Source organism: Antechinus flavipes, chromosome 5 (assembly GCF_016432865.1).
Source record: "Antechinus flavipes isolate AdamAnt ecotype Samford, QLD, Australia chromosome 5, AdamAnt_v2, whole genome shotgun sequence".
Taxonomy (NCBI): domain Eukaryota; kingdom Metazoa; phylum Chordata; class Mammalia; order Dasyuromorphia; family Dasyuridae; genus Antechinus; species Antechinus flavipes.
In genome coordinates this window covers 175,711,575-175,726,679 of record NC_067402.1, presented here as the reverse complement: position 1 = coordinate 175,726,679, position 15,105 = coordinate 175,711,575, and positions in this window count along the sequence as shown.

Sequence of the window (15,105 nt, the reverse complement as noted above, 5' to 3'; positions counted from 1 at the left end):
AACACACATGCATATTGTCACATGCATGCATGCATGCACACTATAGGCAAAAGAAATAGAACAGAAAGAAATTAAAATGTTTAAAAAGCATTTGGACATCACGAAATTTTGGGAGAAGGATGTCAGAAAAAATGTTTAACCTTGTTTTAAAACATATAGAGTCAGGAAAAAATAGGAAAAAAAGCAATTTGAAAGTGTTATCTAGGATTGATTATACCTATAAACATGGTTTTGCTTCAATGATAACTTCAACTCAAAAATACAGTATTGCATGCACCTTTTTTCTATAGACATACATATATTGTACACATATGTAGTCATGCATATGCTATTGCATTTAAATATACATGTGTATAATTATCTAATTGTTATTATAATTTATATATACATGTACACTATATATAACTGTATGTCACAATTTCACATATAACAATCATAAATTCAATTAGGACAAAGTCATGTGATAATGGAGTGTCCAAGAGAATGAAGAACATATGAAAATGTTTTTAGCACATTTTAAAACTTTATATTTGAGTTAGGAATGAACAAAGGAGCCAGAAAAAGGAAAGCAATATTAAAAAAAAAAAAAAAAAAAAAAAAAAAAGGTTGTATCACTTCTCCTTCCCCTTTTCTTCTTCCTCACCTCATCCCTCCCCTTTTCTTCCTCCTCCCTTCCTCCATTCATTCCTTTATTTAACCTATATTAGCCTATTAAATGAGAATGCGATTATGTGCATAGGCCTTCATTTTTAAATGCTTAAGAGAGAATTAATGTTTTCAACTTTCCAATTTACTGGTTAGTATTGTAGCGCTTTAAAATGTTTATTCTCTCTGTGTGTCTGTCTCTGTCTCTATCTCTGTCTCTCCCTCTCTTTCTTTTCCACCTTCCCCTCTTCATCCTTTTCCTCTCCTCATTCCTCCCCTTTTATTCCTTCTTCCTTCCTCCATTCATTCCTTTATCTAATATCAGCCTACTACATACTAGGGTCATGGAAATGAGAGGACATCTAGTACTGGAGATACTTAAAAAGAACTAGTCTCTTAAAATCCTACCATGTAATCACAGATAGTTGACTGAAAACCTTTGTTGTGAGATCACAGATATAAAAATAAAAGTCACCTCAAGGAGTGATTAATCTAACCTTCTCATTTTATAGTTCAGAAAGCCAATAGGAAAGTCAAGTAATTTACTTGAAGTCAAAGAAGAAGAAATTAGAGTTTGAACTCAGGCAATCTGTGATCCTTTGATCCACTTTTCAACAACTTTGGTAGTTAGGAGTGCTTCCTCATATTGAATTTCAATTTTATATTCTGCAACCCATATTCATTACATTATCTTGTCCTTATTTTTTTTTTTTTTAACATGGAAACCATTTAAAGATTTGATGACAACCATCATGTCTTCCTTAATTTTATTTTGCTTCTCCTGGCTAAACAAGCTCAGTTCTTTCAACCAAATCTTATGTCTAAATGCCTCTCACCATCATGGTTACCATCTTTTACCTCTGACCATAGAATAATTTCCCAATTTACTTCTTAAAATGTGACATTTAAAATGGAACTATTTAATACCTTGGATGTGATTTGATTCAAGAACAGTGAAACTATAATCTCCTTCATTGTAGATAGTATACTCTTAATGAAGTACAAAATCTTTTTTAGAGATTGAGGAGTTTTTTTTTTTTTTGGTTGCTATGTCACAATGATGATTTTTATTGTCATTTTCTGAAAAATTGTTGTTTTATCATTTCTATCTAGTCATATAAGGATAAAGTTCTTTTTGGAATCTGAAGTAAACATTTTATATTTATTCTTACTAAATTTAGTTATTTTCTGTCAACAATTCTAGCAGGTTAAGAACTTGCTAGATCTTAATACTTCATACAGTGGCTTATCTATACCTTTTAGCTTTATGACCTTTGCAAATTTGATAAGAATGTCATCTCTGCCTTGATTCAACTCGATGATAAAGATAACTTCAATCAGGTGAGGGATAAAACTCCCACTAGAGATTCTACCTTTAAAATTCAGATCTATCCATTAATGACTTTTTTGGGGACTAGCCAATTTAGCAAATTTCAAATATAAACAATAAGAACTACTACTAACTAACCTATGTAAGATTCAATGGAAAGAATTTCAGGTAAAAAGGAAAACAATAACAAGGGCTTGGGGCATCACTGTGAGTGGATTTTTAATACAAATAGGTTTAAATAATGAGAGATAATTCAAGGGACCTATGATAGCTCTATTTCTATGTCAATAACCAGTTTCTTCTTTTGGATGAGATTCAGATGAAGAATATTATTTTGTGTAATACTTGCATCTTTTTCATAACAAAATGCTTGCCAATAAGCTCAGTTCTTATGAGCCCACACAGAGCATTGCTATGCTCAGCAGATGAAATAACCAACTTGGAAGAAGACTGAGAGTGTACTTCCTGGAGAGTCACAATGAAGTTTAACAGAAGGACCATGGAGAGATTTTGAACCATGGGTAGATATTCTATAATTGGTTTTGGTCAGTTAACCGTATAATTAATTGAAATGTCTTTGATTATGGAGGCTTTCAAAAGTTGTCGGTCTCCATCACTTTCTTTCTTGGACAACATCTGGACAGTAGCTTTTGATTTTACTCCTTCCCTAATAGTATCCATCAGGAGGAAGTGGTATATAGTACCCTCTCTCTGAAGCTGAAATATGATTAAATAAATACAAGCCAAAGTGCCTGTTGCAGAATTTTTCTTTTTCATAAGGTGGAACTGTAACTCTGTAAGTTTTTAAAGACCAAGAGACCTACAAATGCATCCTAAGATTCCAATTGTCCCTGTTGGTTTTTGTAGGCAGTCAGCATCCATACTTCCAAGTAGCTAGGAATGAGGAGCAACTTCTCAGTTTCAATGCACATATAGCTGAGATGAGGACTTATCTAGTAGTGATGCTGTATTTGGATGGGAATTTGGTGGAAACAGTACTATGTAGAAACTGTTCTATATCTGAGCCTATTGTACCTTTTGGCCAACATAATACAGGAGAAACTGTATACCCCTGATATATTGAGGGGTGGTAATGTTTGTATCCTTGTTCTTTCTTTATTTTCAAAGTAAATATGCCTTTGTAAAAGCTAACTGATGATCACTGGCTAAATGAAATTGGATGGATGTTATTGGTACCTAATCACATGTAGAGGAAAACCTCATGTGGAAACTTTAGCTTGTAATATTTGAGAAGAGAAACATATCCCGGCGCCTCAGAGGAAACTCTATACCTAGGATTTGGAAAAAGTGAAAATAAAGAATGATTGCTACATTTTTAATGATAAATGATCATTGAGGCAAATCAAAATTTATCATTTTTTCTGCCTTGGCATGTTATGATATTTGGAGAAAAGATAGTAATAGACTTAAGACTACAATGATATTGGAAATTTTGAGGCAAAGAAATTCTCAAAAAATTCAAGCTAGAAGCTTCTCTGCAATAGATTGTCTTAGCAGTCTAAAGCAAAACTTCTTAAAATTTTTCCACTCAAGACTTCTTTTTGCCAGAGAAAATTTTACATGACCCTGGTCATATAAGCATACAAATCAATTTTTTATAATAAATTATAATTTTGTAACCCCCACATTCAGTTAAGAGACCCCCAGGTAGGGTCCCAAAGCCCAGTTTAAAGAATTTGGGGTCCTAGGACATTGAGAGCTTAAATGACTTTTTCAAGTTCACATAGTCAATTTGTGTCCAAGGCAGGACTAACTTCAGATCTTCCTGATTCTGAAACCCGCTCTTTATCCCTTTTTTCAATACTTTCTCTCAAATGGAGATATAAAAGTAGAATATCACTACTAGTAATGACAAATCACTTTTATATCATATTTTGTGTCAGGTTTGTTGTCTGTTTATTAAAATCTTTATTCTCTCCTCTGTCCAAGTGGTCTTCAGTGTACTCCTATGATAATCTTGTATTTATTTCTCCCTCAGTTCTCTCTATTATGCTTCCAGCTTCTTGTTTGGGAATTTTTTAAAACATGAGTATATCTTTATAGTATTTAATTCTGCTTCATTACGTCTTTTATAAATTAGTTTTTAAATATCCCATCCTTTCAGTAGCTACATTCAAGTCATAAATCCATTGTCTCATGTTGCAGTAATAAATATCAAATCAAATTTTACTCTTTGTGTTAAGATCTCTATCTCTTATTTATCATATATATTTCACACACACATACATATTCACATATATGTATATACATATTCACACATATGAATATGTATATATACATAGAAGACAATTATCAATAAAGCCTATAGCCATATATATATATATATATATATATATATATATATATATATATATATATGGCTATAGGCTTTATTGATAATTGTCTTCTCATATATTTTTCCCAATATTTTTTTTTACATACCTTTTTTCTTATATTGTACCTACTACTCTCTGTGTGATCTCTAATTCAGAATTTTATAGCAATTTTCTCATTTCCCCTTTTTCAGTTTTTTTTTAAATCCTTTTGACAGATACATATAGATATATTGTGAAGGCATGTGTATGCTGTATACACATACATTTTTATATACATACATGTAAATATATGTGTACATACATGCATGTAACCCTGTCCAGTTTGGTGTACACTATTCTAAGCAATGAACTAACTTATTCTCTATTTCTGCCAACTCCATTTTCAGATGTTATTTCTTAACCATTTGTTCACTTGTCAGATCTGTTCTAAAAGTCCTATCTTAAACTGGCAGCTGTTATTAAAACATAACCTATATTACTAAAATAATACCTTGCCCAGGACTTCATAACCATAATTCTAGCTTCCTTCTGGCAGTATCATTTGCACCCACATGACTCACCAGAAGTGGTCATGGTTGTCAGGTTTGACAATTTCCAAAGAGGTTCTCTTTCAGGTAACTGATAAATGCCTAAGGGATGCAGCAGATTGCTTTATTATTATTTCTAGGCAATCATGAGTTGCCCTCAGCAAGAAGTCATTAGCGTCATTGTTTCTTCTGTCTCTGAACATGACTAGATGACTGTTCTCCAGATTCACTTCTATAACATCATTCCTTGGAGCATAAGAAGTGAATATTTCTTTAAAGTACAGCTATAATTCTTACAAGAAGAGCATCATATCTATTACTAACTCCAACTCCAAGTATTTAGTTGTCCTTCATGTCTTGCTTTTCTGTATTATATACTTCCCTCCTCCTCCCTCTTGTCTTGGCTGACTGAGCTGATTCACAGACTATAGAATAGGGAGTAATGTTCAAGGTAACTGGAAAGATAGGTTGAGGTCAGGTTGAATAGGGTTTTAAAAGCTAAACAGAGAGCTTTATATTTTATTCTAGAGGCAATAAAAATTAGTAGAATTGACTGAATATGGGAGTTCATTCTGAATTTAATCATTCAATCTGAATTTAAGAAAAATTGCCATCAATAAAAATAGAGAAACAAAGAGCAAGAGACTGTTAGAAGGGAGTAGTGAGGAGTTAAATTTTATATATATTGGGTGTGAAATACCCAAGTGCATATAGGCATAGCAGGTATTTGAAAATATGGGAAGAGAAGTCAGAAAAAAAGATGAATTCTAGATATCTAAGGATATTGGAAGTCATCTTCATAGTTATGATAATTTTTCAAGGTTGGAATTTGAAACTAAACTATCATAGACATTCTCTAGCTAAATACCTTTATTTAATTGTTGAATAAATTGAAATGTGTAGATTAAATGACTTGCCCAGTAATATACCTGATATCCAGGTCTTTAGATTTGATATCCAATTCTCTTACTTTATTGAGATCAACAAAGGTGGGGGTAAAGAAAGAGAATCAAGACAAGAAGCAGAACTCAAAGGTATTTATGGGTTTGGAGGAAGGAAAAAAAAAATAACAAAACAAACAAAACAGTCTGAAAGGTAGAAGAATCAAGATAGTGTTGAGTCAAAGAAAAGAAGGATGTAGAAAGCTTTGATAAGTACAACATGAAGATGAGATTTCAGAGTATGAAGATTTACAAAAGATCAACATATTTACTGATTTGGAAGAGATCATCTTTGAGAAAGAAGTTTCAATAGAATGTTCTACATGAAACTAAATGACAAGAGGTAAAAATATTGGTGGTGAAAAAGTAGAGGCAGCAAGTACAGACCACAATTTTATGTTCCACAATTATTGAATTCCTTTAGAGATAGCATAATGTAGATACAAGAAATAATGGATTAGTAACAAGAAGAATTTGGATATACTAGTTTTCTGATCTTGGGCAAGGCACATGCTCTATGAGTCTTAGTATTCTAATCTGTGAAATGAAAATTAAAAACTCTCAGGGATGTGGTAAGCATTAAACAAGACAATTTACATGAAAATCAGCAATAAGGATCATTATCTTTCTTTTCAAGAATTTAGTGATGAAAGATAGGAAAGAAATAGTTACTTGACTTTCTCCCCATCACCCCAATCATTGAGAAGATCTGAAGGCGTTTGTGGGTTCTTGTGTCTTAGAAGGCTCCTGAATTCCCCTTCAAATTCCAGCAGCACCCAAAATTTAGCTCGCATACTCCCCCATCTGGTTTCTCACTCCTGCCACCTGAACTCTCTGTACCTTGAGTTTTGAATGTATACTTATTTTCCTTTCTCTAATACCTAAAACAGAATATAATCCCTTTAAGAATTTTTAAATAAGAGTTTAGCTACTCTACTATCATTTTATAGAGAAACAACAGAGATTCCACTGACTTGCTTAAGTTAACACAGTTGTGCTTTAGGGTCAGTTTTCTGACTCCCATTAAAAGGATCTTTCCATTATATCGCACTGTTATCATGTCGTGGTGATTCAAAAATTCCTAAATTTTAGCACTTAAAAGGTAAAAGCAATCATATTAGCAGCCAATAATTTCAGAGTTGATATGATGCAGAGGAAAGGTTAGTGACTTAAGAATCAACTTTTATTATTTTCTAGCCCTTCTAGAGCTATTTGAACTGTCACACAATGCTTAATATACCTTTGCTCCCCTCATTTAAACAATAGTACGGTTCCTATCTCATAATTAGGTGGGAAAAAATAAAACACTAATTGTAAGAAAGGCTAAAAGGTGAAGTATATAAGGATACTATCCCTATCAGGATTAGGGACTCCTTACATGGATTAAAAACACCACCACGACTCAGTGAGATGCAGCCACCTCTGAGGTGGAAAGGGCAGCTGTTTAATAGTGTGCCACAGCGTAGAGCAGTTTGGGACAGAAAGAACTTGGTAGCTGCAGGGAATGTGAGCAAGGTAGGATATAATTACCCAATTAGAACTTGGGCAGAACTCCAGCCTTAACATGCAAAAAGTATCATGCTATTTTGGTGGCCACAAGTGGTTAGAACTCAGCTTTACAGTTCTTCTTAAATATAGCCCTCTAGCAAGACTGTGCCTCTTAACATGATGTCAGAGTAGTTATACTGTACAGACTCAAAGAACAGAGGGATACCCACTTAATCAACAGTTGTACTTCCCTGTGTACTGCAATAGAGGTACCAAAGCAAAGAGAAAACGTACTAGTTTTTAACGACAGTACTTTTTCTAATGCTCATCTGCTAAACACTTTCTTAACACTGCAGTTTGCATTTATTTTGAAAAATCTATATTGATCCTGCACAACAGAGACTATACCAACCTCCACCAGGCTGGCCTGTCAATCAGCATGCACTCTCTTCACATACAACATGTTCAGCATTTTATTTGCTAATGGAACCAGTGGTGTGTTTTGGTTTAGCTGTATTTTGAAACTTTTTTTTTCTTTTGGAGAACATTTAAAAATCAATTCTTAAGTCATAGGATAATACAATCCAAAAATGGGCATTCCCCTTGGAAACTAGCTTAGTTATAAAACTACTTTCACTTTTATATGTTGACTCGTAAAATCTAACCAAATTCTGGTGGTATGCTCAGAGATTATATTTTTCTTTGGTACGCAAGCTAAAATAGGTATGTAGTAATATATGAATTTGAAGATTATAAGGTGTCATCTTAATTTCTTCTATGTTAATCAACAGGATGATCCAGGAGATATTTCTCTCTCCTCCCCACCCCATTTTAGAAATAATTCTATTGCGCTAGGCTGCTCCATATATTGCAACTCTATGTGTCCCAGGCAACATAATAGATTATGGCCCCACTCCTTAAAGAGCACCCTGATAATATGCAAGGCTAAAATGTCAGAAGCTATTAGAAACTCTCAGATGCACAATATATCTCCATCCCACATTTTCCCCTTACACTGCGCAACACCAGACAACAGGCATGCAAACTGCTCAGCTGCAACTGTTCCAAGTCGAATAATTACAACTTGTCAGAAAGAATTAATTTTCCCATTTCTCATAAAGATGTGTAAAAATTACCATGTTATTATACACTGACACTCTCTGGAGGCAGACACAAAATTTAATTTTGAATTCTTTCCGCATATTAAATTAAATCCATAAATAAGAGTTTAGGCATTCACTCGGAAGCATATGTTCATTGGGAGCGAAAGCCAACACGAGCCCGGCTGTAATGGCTGTTGTAATGTTTTAATAGCTCGCTTCTTCTAAGCACCAATAAATTTACATGATCATAACAGTCGTGGGCATACAAGAAGCCCATTACTGTCTGGGCACAGGCAGCAGCGCTAACAGGATGGAAAAATGGAAAAAGGAAAAAAAAATACTCAAATAAAATTAGGCAACTGCAATTGTCAGCTGCTCCATGATTGAATTTTTAATATTGTGGTCAATTGGTCAAAAAAAATAATGGGATGAAATATTTTAATGGGTTTAAAACCTGTTTCTGTGGTTAGCACACAAAAAATTGTTTTTGTTTTGTTTTGCTAAAGAACTCTTTCAGGCTTGCAGATTTAGACCTTTTTTTATTTTTAAAGAGACATATACATGCTTATACACACACAGACACACACACACTCACAAACACATTATGAAATTCCTAGATTCCACATTTGTACAAAAACAATCAGAACGTTTCACAAATCAGCTCAATTTGCAGTTCTTTATATTCAAGAGAACTTCTAGAAAGAGAAACCTGCTTAAGAGGGAAAACAGGTTAGCTTTGAGAGGCAAAGCTGGCAAACTTTGTGGGAGAAACTTTCATCATACCTGTTAATCCTATGTCTAGCTCAAAGAACAATCTCTCTGTGAAAGCATAAATAAATAAATCAGAATTCAAAGTGAAAGAAAAACACTACATAAAGTGTTCAAGCTATGTTCATGGTCTTCTAGTAGAAGTGATCCACTAGATTATAGTGAAGGAGTTTTGGATCCTTTTGGGTTTTTTTGTTTTTGTTTTTGTTTTTGCAAATAAAAATAATTTCTTGTGTATGTATATGTGTGAGAAATCATACGTGTATTTGTCCAAATTATAAAATATCCATGATTAGGGATCCATGATCCCATTTAGTGTAGAAGTAGTGCTATAAGAAAGTTCAAATGCTGTCTAGTCCAACTGCACATTAGATAGACAAAGTGAGAATAAGCACTTAACCACGTGCCATTCATTGTACTAAGAATAAGAATAAGCAGAAAAACGAAGCTTTTTTCCTCAAAGAGCTTGCCTTCCCATAGGGAAAGACAACATCTAAAAAGTATGGAATGGAGAAGAAAGGGAGAAATACCTGCTAGTGTAAGTAAAGTTGCGATATTTTTGTATAAAAATAATTTAATTAAGTGATACACCAGTGATTCATTATGAAATAGCAGTTACCCAGGGTTCTCAAGGATTTTGCCATAGAAGAAAAGGTCTGGGAAATCCTGACAAGCTGAAGTCACTGTATTTGGTCTAGTGATCTGAACTTCCATCACACGTGGACCAATGAGCGTAAATTTTTGAGAGGCTTGTCTCATTGGGGTTGACATTTATTGGCCACAAAGTCTCATGAAGATTATGCAATAATGGCATAGAGTAAGAAAGTTAAGTCTCTTCAAGGAAGAAGAATCCACAATAATAAAAATCATCAAAATAAGAGGCTCAGGAATCATAGGCAAAGTAGATATAAGCGAATTATTAAATATAATATTTTCCAGAGTGTGGAGAGTATTATAAATCACACAGAAGCATCTCAACAAAGCAATATTTGTGATTCATAGTCTGCTTTTACATTTCCTTCTCCTGTGGTTCTTCTCTTTCAGAAAAAAAAAAAGAAAAAAGTCCCCCACAATTTCCAATTTTCCTATTTTTTCCTATAACACAAAATAAAAGGCACTGGCATTAACATTAGTTTTTCTAAGCAGAATACATTTACCTTTACAAGATATGAAAAGGGTTAAATTAAAAGATGATATTTACTTCTAACTAGAATAAGGTAGAGAAGAGAGTTAATTAGGCTCTCTTTTCTATCTCCTCCCAGATAATTCTCCTCTTATTTACCTTCCCCACTTCCATGGGTTAGTGGTCAACAATTTGATTCAATCCAAAAACGAATCAGACAACCTAGACAACAAATGGAAATTTCAACAGCTTGCTTGACCTTCTTTTCTTGAAATTTCCAATGGGTGTTTTTAAGTAAAAAAGCAGTTCTAAGTATAAATACCTTATTTGAATCATTTACAAATCAGCATCCTCTTCCCATCTCTCACAAATACACACACAGTGCCCTTTAAAATATTTTTTCTAAGTAGTAAGGAATTATAGAAAAAGAAGAGACACAATAATGTTAATTCACAATAACTTTACCATTAATATTTATTTAACTCTAAATGAGTTATCCTTCTTGAGAAAATACTAAAGGTTAATTAAGGTTACCAAATGTCTAACTTTACTCATTCTTCAACCATCTTCTCCATATACCTTCCATTACAAAAAAGGACCATAATAGGGAATAGAAAAAAAAAAATAGATCATATAATGCTTTCTAGTATTTGGGATAACCAGCCTTCTTGGAAAAAAAAAAACTTTGAAAAATAATCTTCCTTAATCTAAATTTCATGCTTTGAGAGGTGACATCAAAATAAGGTTCTAATAAATTTATTTTGAAAAAAAAAGTGAAATAAAAGTCTAAGCCACATTTTTCCAAATAATATAATAATGATAACATGATATGTTGTGTTGTTGGAAAATTTGTTAGCGTTTCAAACTTGGAATATTGAAATACATAGTGGGTATCCCATATGAAAAACATATGAGAGAATTTGAGATGCTTTAGGACTTTTGCTTTTAGGACACATTAAATTCATCTAGGTTAATACTCATAATATCAAACTACTGCATAGGATGTTTCATGATCTATGAAAATATTTTTGAGAAAATCAACAAATTGGGAGAATTAGAAGGCATAATCCTTGCTCACTCAAAATTATAGTCTAGTTGGAAAGACAAAACATAGATATACCAAAAATAGTATTATATACTCATTGTATCCTGTGCTAATTTAATAAAGTGATGATTATATGCATCCAACATAAGCACACAATTAATTGAGACAGGAGAAATGAAGAGGACTGGCATTATTAGTGAAGGTTTCATGAAGACAATGTTATTTTAACTGGGCCTAAAATAATAAACTGAAAAAAGAGAAATAGGAATGGGGGGGGGGTGGATAGAGTGAAGGAATATTGTATTGTGGAATAGTGAAGTTGTTGAAAAAGCAGGAACAAAAAGAGGAAGGCAAAAATGAGCTTGCTATATGAAGGAAAGAGGCTGACTGGATCTGAAAGCTGTGGAAATAGATGGAAATAAAATAGTCAGGATGGAACCAACTGCTAGGGGAAAGTTGAAAGAAAGAGAGAAGATCCTAAACAATGTAGTAGGAAAAAAAAGGTTCCTGAGAAAGAGTGATGCAATGAGATTTAAATTTTAGAAAGACTAATATCACTGGCATGTGTAAGAAATATTGAAGAAGAAAGAGACTATAGGCAGGAAATGCCAGCTGGAAAGCAATACAGTAAATTGATGAAATCATATAAAAGGTACAAAAAGAAAAATCCAAACCTGACAGATTTTGCAAAGAAAGAATCAATAGGACATAATGATGGTTTAGGTCTTCATTTCTCTCTCTGCCCCCCACCCCCCATCCCCACTTCTTCTCTCTCTTTTGTTTTAAAATTTTGGTTTGGACTTGTTATTTCTTTGGTGAAAGACACTCCCTTGTGTAAAAATTCATATCACCCATAAATATCTGCCATGTTATCTGTAACACATAGTATTAGGAAACTGCTTTTATGTATTGATTCTAAAGGACCTTTCCTTGGTCACAGAGCTAATAATGTCAGAAGCAGTACTTGACCCCTGGTATTCTGAATTCCAAAATATAACCTCTATATGGTGCATCATGTTCCCTCTATGATGTGAAGAGTAAAGGTGTTGGAGACAAAAATAGAAATTTCAATCACAATGTGAGTCTGAAAGATGAGGAGAGAAAAGGACAGAATAAAAGCATGACCATTGTTTTTTGTCCTTCATTTGGAAAAGGACCAATGACATCATGGGTAATGTCTTGACTTTCAAGTGAACTGGATTTAAGTGAGGCAGAGTTGCACAAAATTGTCAGTTTTACTCTATAAATGGGATGTATAGGGCCAAAGAAGGTAGATTTTTCAGTCGGGCTCAAAAAAAAAATAGTCAGAGGTAAAGCATTTTAATTACATTTTAATTATTTTTATTTATTCCTTATTTCAATTCTATTTTGTCAAAACTAAGCACTCTGGGTAAAATTTTACTCCTTGGTTTCCAGGAATACTTGTTATTTTTTGTTAATAATTACTAAGTTTACTTTCTATTTCTCACATAAGATACTTCATATCCTGCTTGCATGCATGTACTATCATCAAGGATTAGCATGTACTTTCTCATCCACATCTTAAAATTCCTTCTCTTCATATTTCAGTTCAAACACAACAAGTCTTTTCTGCTTCCTCCCGATCTTAATATATGTTCATTTTTTTTCTTTAATAGACTATGAACTCTTTAAGAGTAGGAGCTGCTTATTTCTGTCTTCCATTTCTATCATAACTTTTTTTTAAAGGGAAGCATTGAGGGAAAATGACCACTGGTCTGAGTAAGATGTAACAGTCAATTAGTGCAAGGATGCCAGTGTAGCTCACTTAGCTCCTATTAAGTACCAGTAGTACTTAACAGTACCTGCTCCATAAGAGAATCTTACTGATACAATGAGGAATAAATTAAGGAAAAAATATGTATACACACCCATGAGTGTGTGTGTGTGTGTGTGTGTGTGTGTGTGTGTGTGTGTGTGTGGTATATAGAGACAGAAAGAAAGAGAAAAAGGGAGAAAGACAGACAAACAGACAGACAGAGAATGTGTGTGTACCAATATCAATCAGTATATAAAATGTAGTCATATGGTCAGTGTTGTTTGTATAAATGGTATAGGTTTTTACAAAAAGCACTGGATTGAAAATCAAGTTCTAGCTCTGGTTCTGACACTGGTTAACTGTTTAACCTTGGGAAATTATTTCACATTTCTGATTCATTTACCCCCTAGGTAAAATGACAGTATTAGAATAAATGATCTCTAAGGTCTTTTTGAATTCTAATATTCCATGATTCTGATTTTAAGAATGAGGTTGCCAATTCATTTGACTAGAATATCATCTACTGTTTTTTGGATAACACAATAATATTCACAATACTAATTCCAATTATAGGAGTTTTTCATGACTAAGAATAAATTACTTATAATATATCTGTTAATATTTCAGCTACTTGATAAATCACATGTTAACTATATTTATACAGATATTTTCCATGTATCTATATCTATCTATCATCATTATCATCATCATCATCATCATCATCATCATCTCCTCTACCTATTTTAAAGAATCCTTGATGTGACAGAAGGGTCCTGAAGGCATTATATTAGCTGTTTGGTATTTGAAAGACAACTTCTTCTTCCTGAACAACTCAAACAGCAAAATGAACACAATATACTCTCTAGCTACAGCTATGCCCTGAAGCTCAGGTTGGAAGTGGAAAAGAAAAACTTCTCATTGAAGTTCATTTTAATTGGGACTGCAGAGAACCTGTATGTAGGAGATCTCTTTTTTCTTTGTGAGCATGAGGGAGAGGTCGAAAATAAGAAAGGAGAAATATGCTGAATTTTTTTCATTGAAATAAGAACATCCTAGTATTCCTTCCTTAACTCTTTTCAAAATTATGTAAAACAAACCCTAGTCATAGTGTCATAATACTATTTTCTACTCATTCCATTAACTCTAAAATCAAATGACACTGAAAAAATTAGGGATATTTATTTTTTGTTTGATGAGGAATTCATTAATGTTTCTTGGAATGATTAACTCATCCTTACAGTTACAACTTTCCAAATCACTTCTCTATATCCAGGGATTTTACATTCTTTTATTATTCCAATATCCATGCGAATTTCTTTAAATCTATATTATGTACTACAGATAGCAATAAAACTATAATTTGAGAATTGGATAAGTTTTTTGTTTGTTTTGAAAGTTCATAGTTTATTTTTAGTCTTTTTAATCAGTTTAAAGTTTATCATTATAGAATCTCAGAAACCAATGAAGAAAGAAGCCTTTTAGACAGCCTGGTAGTCTTCTTACCACCAATCCAGGTAATGTTTTGCACATGCAACATTTATCACTTCATTCTGTGTAGTTTAAATATTTTGAGTGAGAACACTTTCATCATCACTGTCTGAGACAGACTTCACAAGAAATTATGTTTGGCTATATACTACATCTCCATAATAGCAGCCTTCAGTCAGCCATTGACCAGTTATATGATCTTAAGCAAATCATTTATCTTTGTCCCACCATTCATTTAGAACCTCAGACAATAAAATAAAGAAACTTCTCATAGGCAGGCACAGAAATGATGTGGAGAAAAAATTGAGTAACACAATACCTGCAAAGTATTCAAGAATCCCAGAGGAACATTTCTGTATGAATTATACATTATTAGCTAGTTTTCTATCAAATGTAAGCTCATTGTTTTAATGCATTGTAAATTCGATTAAGGTTTGTACATATGTTTCCATTCAGAAGGATATAGATACTATGAGATGGGAAAGAGTCATATTATTTGATAAAATTTCGTTACTGAACTGGGTTTTTTAAAAA